The following is a 6653-nucleotide window of genomic DNA, read 5'->3' as shown; positions in this document are numbered from 1 at the left end:
ATTTAGATAAGATTACAGGGGCAAAACCGATGATGATGATGATTTGAAGTAATTAAATAATAAAAATAGTAATATTATAACAATAATAACCACCACCACCACCATAACAATAATAATAACAATAATATTACTTAAATGAATAATTTTTTTCTGAAGAAAAAAAATAGTTCTATAATTCCATAATATTTATTAAAAAAAATTATAGTGAATCTTCCAATTTAAATGATTTATTTTACTATATATATATATTGTTCAATATAAGATTTTTTTTTTTATGATTCAATTATACAATAATAAAAGTTTTTCTTTTTAAATGAATATCTCATTTGAATTTAAGATAAAGAATATTTAGAGTTAAGAGTAATCATAAAGTTTTGATTTAATTGGGCAAAAGTTTTACTTGAGAGTGGGCAATTTTACTAAAATATATAGGTATATTAATAAAGAGGAAAAAAAAAATTCAAGGTGGGTAGTTACCCAGCCTGTCATAAATGTGGTTCCACCTATGGATGTGAAGAACTTTCTTGGAATTGATGGAATTATGAAATGTGCTCGGTTGGTAAAGTTTTATCATCTTTGTTGAATCTTGTTTTATCCAGTGGATGATATTAAGTCGTACTTCAAGCCACCTATGGACTAAGAGCTTGAAGGTGAAGATTATAAAGTCCTAATACAAGATAAATAGAATGTGGATCTAGAAAAAAAAAATCTTTATTATCCAAATCAGATGTATAAGGATATTGGTAGCGAGGGCTCTTGAGATGTGGTCACGAGGTCGATTTGATGAGATGTCTTATAGGGAGATTTTTGCAGTTAGCTTACCTGTTGATGTGTCTCGCATGAGAGACTAATTTTTGTTTAGGATGGATAATGATTTATTTGACTAAGAGAGGAACTTCTGAGATCTCCCCCACCGGGGCGGGCGACTGCTTGGAAGATGTGGCCAAAGCAGGTCAGTCGTGCTCTAGTGCTATATATATACACTACTAAAAAGAAAGCATAAAGACAACATTAATTAACAGCGGTTTTCAAATTGCAGCTATATATCATCTATAATAGCAGTTATAATTGCTGCTACAAAAAAACTAAAAAATTATTTCCTATTTTTATCTGTGGTTTAAACCGCTGGCTTTATGCCCGATTTAGGCTTTGTTTGAGACAACCTTCTTGCTACTTCTTAAAGTATCTTTTCAGTATAAAAAAAAGTTAATTTTTATACTAAAAAGCTGTTTTAAGAAGCAGCAAGAAGACTGTCGCAAAAGTAGGCTTAATCTCATCAGATTTCTTCTTATTGCCTACTCCATTTGCCTGGTTCGTGCCCTAGCCGCTCTCACCTTGCTTCCAGTTTCGAGACACATGCTTGATGATTGACACCTCCTCTCACCTCACCCCTTCACGAGATCCTCCGCTGCCTCCCTTAGCTAATTGAACCAATGGATCACACCCAAGATTTTGGCCTACTCGCGAGCTCTTCTCTCTTAGGGCATCTCCAACCAAACTCCAAATGCTTGAATGGCATTACTGCAATTTTGCTATTTGCTTGCGGGTGAACACTGTTCATCCCCACTATTTTTTTGTCTCTACCTAACTTGCCGAAGAAACGCATGAAAAGAAGAAAGAAGATTACATTCTCAAATTTGGAATTTGATTAGATGAATCACGACATTTTTTTTAGTTTCATGCCATTTTGAAGTGAAAAATGAGATTTTCAATTGGAGATGGTCTTACCCGTAATTTTTAGATTGTTCACGGGCGCCTCCGTCGAGCAACTACTGGCGTAGCTCCATGTTTGTCAATTCCGGTGAGTGAGAAAATATAGAGTGGTAACCTAATAACTCTTTAACAATATTTAGTTATGTATTGACAAGGTTAGCGACTACTTCTTGCGTGGGCCCTTCAAAAACGAAAGGACAAGCCCTCAAAAACTAAGAACTATTTCCTTGCATATGTTGGAGGTAAGGCTCACTTTGGTTCTTATTCCAGCTTCTTCTTCTTCTTCTTTTTTTTGTTTATGTATACACATATCAAGAGGTGGTAAGCAAATCTTGCTTGAGAATGACATTGAGTTTGGAGCTTTACATACACATTGTTTTGCCAAACTTCAGTAAAAAAAAAAAAAAATGAAAGAAAGAAAGTTGAAGTGTTTTTTGTCTCGTTTTGTTTTTCAGATTTTTTAATCCTACTCTACTTTATAAATCGACGATAGCTTCTTTGACACCTCCAAGAACGCACACCAGGTGTTCGATCATTTGCTAACCATACAAATATATTTATAGCAGCATCCCCAACTTAACCTTCAGGTATATATATTAGAAATTTATCTACTTTTGTCTTTGATTCTCTATTTTTGATGAAATTCCATCTATTCATTTAATTTTTTACTTGAATCAAGAGTTTGAGTTACAGGTTATACACAACTTGTTCAAATACAAAAGTCATCAAACATCCAATGACAAATTATGATAATTTATTCATCAAAGATTGAAGTTAGAGAAGCACATCTAGGCAGAGGATTTGGCTAAACAGAAGGATGAAATACAGATCTTTAATTTTAATTTTTGGTCATTGAATCTTATTTCAAAGAAAGTTTCTTGAGGTGCTGGAACATCCGCTATTTAATCCAATGTCGATCGTAGGGAAGAAAAGTATGAATAGAGTGATCATAGGTTCAATTTAGCAGAATTAATAAGATGTATCAGTTTATCAAAAATAGAATAGAGTGATGTCATGTGTAAGTATAAATGAATGTTTGAAATATTGATGAGGGAGCTAAATATTAATTTATATTTGTATAGTATTTTATTGATATTTGTAAATTGATCACAAAATTTGATTTTTTTGTATTATATATAATTATATATAATTATATATAATTATATATAATTTATTCTAACTTTTAGCAACTGTTTTAACACATGCTAAAAGTGCTGCTAAAGTCTTCATACAACAGCGCTCATAAAACCGCTGCTAAAGTCTTTCCAGCGAACGCGAATAAAGCGGATTTGCAGCAGTTACTAAATCACTACAAATAAATTAGTAGGTCCTTAAGCTGCTGCAATAGGTCTTAAAAATTATTGTGAAAGCTTGATTTTTTAGTAGTAAGATCCATTCTAGCTTTTGAGATAGTTCCTCAAACATAGTATTCCAAGATAGGAGAGGACTCCTGCTCGACCCAAATGTAATCTACAAGACACCTACGAACGGGTACTTGCACAGGTCGTCATGGGTGTATAATATCCTTTTTGACAAATTAAAAATTTATCACTAATAGAACTGTGCACTATGTTATCATCATCATCACTGTCAATACTGGAATGATATCACTCTAACAAGTAACTGCCATCCCTAATCTCTTTATTTAATGAAGGAATAACATCTTCTTTGCCATATGCATGTTACTTTAAGCACCATATTTACTCTTCCATTTCTACTAGAATGCTTGATCATTTCCATCATATCAATATGGAGTCTACAGGTGACGCCCCAACAACACGATAGTAACTAAAATTATTAGTCTATTAGTGACTAATAAATCACATTAGCTTCTTCTCTAAGCATAAAAATACTGATTATGACTTTCTCAAGTTCCAGTGTTCTGATTCCATCCTTCAAACTCCTTTCTACTTGGGCTCTTAGATTTAGTACAATATATGCACTAAATTCAAAAGTATTAAATAGGGCTTATTCATATCTGTTACTAAATCCCTTCCTAACAATAGCTGCATTGGCAAAGGATAAATTATATCACCAGAAATGTATAAGTCAAATTGTGTTTCTAAAGATTAAAAAAAATCCAAGGCTCCATACTTCACAAAATGCAACGAGACTGATATTTTTTATGTCCTTCAAAATATTTAGGTGTTAGATAGATAAATAAATGCTAATATTGAGCATAGTTTTAAAATGAATATAATTAAAAAAAATAAAAGCATATTTTTTAGAGATATTAATTAAAATTATTTGGTTAGATTTAAATCAAATGATTGAAATATATATATTTTAATTATAATGATAATTTTAAATGTGTTGAAATATATGCGAGCGGGAGCCTCAAGTGGTAGAAGGCTGGTTGTGGGTGGTGACTTGTGGGAGTTGCAATATGGCATAATTCATAATTTAAAAATCCTCCAATTTAAGTAATTTACAAAAGCTGGAAAAATAATCATTTTAAGTATTTGAAATCCCTCAAAATTTTATTTTGTATTTCTTTTACGTCAACTTAAATCCAAAAAAAAAAAAGAAATAAATATAAAAAAGAAAATAAATACAAAACACTATACATATTGTCAACCAAACAACTACTCTGATTAATGTGAATTCTTATATTAATATTATACAATACTAAACCAAGTCGACGTAGGACTTTATGAGTGTTAAGATTTCAAAGCATATGGTTGCTTTCTCTTAATTTTTTTAAAGTGATTAAATCTAATTGGGAGGCTCCTAATTCTTGTTATGAGGGGTTTGAGGACATGATTGTGTTTTCTCTTAAGCTTAAAAGACTTAAGAAAAAGTTAAGATGGTGGAATAAGAATATTTTTTGCAACATTTTTAATAACATTGCTAGAGCCGAAAGTGATGTCAATCATTTTGAGGAGGTTCTAATTAATAACCATTGTGATAATTGGTTGGGTTTTGGTTCTATTGACTTTCTTCTCAACACTCGCTCTATCTCTTCAATTAAAGTTTCTTACTTCATTCGAGATGGTTGTTGGTATAGAGAAAGATTTGCCAATTTTATTCCCAATCATCTTATAAATATGATTTGTAACATCTCTATTAATGTTAACATGATGTATCACCCTATTTGTACCTTCTCCACCAATGGTGATTTTAAATTAAAAGATGTTTGGAATCATTTTAGAATTAGAAGAGATAAGAATGCCATCTACGGTAAAATTTGAAATTCTTCGACCCCTATTAATATCTCTAATTTTATATGGAGGATTTTGAAAGGTTTTATTTATGTTGATGAGAATCTAAAAAATAAAGGTCTTTATATCACTTCCAAAAGTCAATGATGCTCCTATGTTGAATCTATGGACCATATTATTATCAAGGTATTGCATATTTTGAAGACCAATTTGGATATTAATGTGAGATATAGATACACAAACTTCTACGACCTTCTTATGGATTGGTTTGTTAGAAGACCCAAGGGACATTTTATCACCATTATCCCTATGTTGGCTTTTTGGTTCTTGTGGCAACAGAGAAATAGTTTCAAATACAATGGGATTAAGATGAACGCTGAGAGTATTATTAATCCGATTAAGGATAAAATTCTTCAATTATATCATGGTAATGTTCTGAAGCCTTATCAGTGCAGGGACAATAAAGCGTCTTCTAGTTTTTTTTTTTTAATATTGGGGGTAATGCTGTACTCATGGCCTTGCAAATGTCTTCTACTAGATTAAACCTCTCATACATCAATTTAAACTCAATATTGTTAAATCTGTTTCTAATATTGGCTCTTATTGTGAAGGTATTATTCATGATTGTAATGAAAACTTTGTGATGGCTTTTGCTTCCAATATTCCAAGTTGCAATATTTTATTTGTTGGGATGGAAGCTCTTTTATAAGGTTCAAATAATTGCATGAGTCATAGTATCTCAAATATTTGGATTGAATCTGATTCCAAGCTTTTAGTTGACTTGATTTCTTTTAAAATATGCAATAATGCTTCTTTATTTGTTTATTTTGAAAAACTATGAAGATCTTGCTCCAGTTTGTCTATAAGATTACTCATATGTGGAGGGAAGGTAATTGTGCTGTTAACTGGCTTTCTAAGAAAGGATCTTTTATTTTTGGTTTGTTGATTTTTAATAATTGTTCCGAGCTTCATATGGTTAATTAGAGGTATTTTGAGGCTGGATGCTTTGTTTTTTCCTTACATTAATTTTTCTTATTGTTGTCGGGTGCCTTTTCTTGGCCTATTGCTAGGTTGGTGGGTTTTTTGGGTCTATTTTGCTCTTTTAGTCTATTTTTGTGTTGTTCTGTTAATCTCTAGTTTCACTTTCAGCTTTGTGCATGTATTAGTGTGTTCTTAGTGTTGTGGTGGAATTTTATGTTTTTTTGTTGTGGTCGTTGGTTCTTTTTATTATTGGTGCTTTTTTTTTTTTTTACTTTTGGTTTGGGCATTTGAGTTATTTTAGCTTGTTTCCTTTGTTTATTGGTTTTGCATGGCTATGTCTTTGGGTTGCCCTTTATTCTGGCTGATCATAATCACCATAACTAATTTTCTATCTTGTTGGTCAAGTGCTGTGCAATTGTGGGGGGATAAGTACTCTTGGGGTTCCTTTGGTTCTTGTTGTTGGTGTTGATACTCTAGGCAGACTTTTGTTCCTCTGTGTGCTGCTTCTGATTGTTTGGTGATTTTGCTCATGTTCATTTTACAAATCTTTGATGATCTCTATTTTTCGGGTGATGGCTACTGGCCTATCGTAGAATTTTCTAGGTTTTCTTTTTGTGGATTGTAATTAGATAAAGATTTATGGCTCTTAGTATTTTATTTTTTGTTTTGAATGTAGTGCTTTCAAGTTGTAGCTAGTTATTCATCCATGTTAAGGACTTGCAATATTTATTTGATATTAACACACATACCCGTGAGTGGGTTTTAATTAAAAAAATGATGATCAAGTGTTTAAGTTTG

Source organism: Dendrobium catenatum, unplaced genomic scaffold (genome assembly GCF_001605985.2).
Source record: "Dendrobium catenatum unplaced genomic scaffold, ASM160598v2 fragScaff_scaffold_839, whole genome shotgun sequence".
Taxonomy (NCBI): Eukaryota; Viridiplantae; Streptophyta; class Magnoliopsida; order Asparagales; family Orchidaceae; genus Dendrobium; species Dendrobium catenatum.
The sequence above is the reverse complement of the archived record's forward strand: the minus strand, read 5'-3'. Positions refer to the sequence as shown.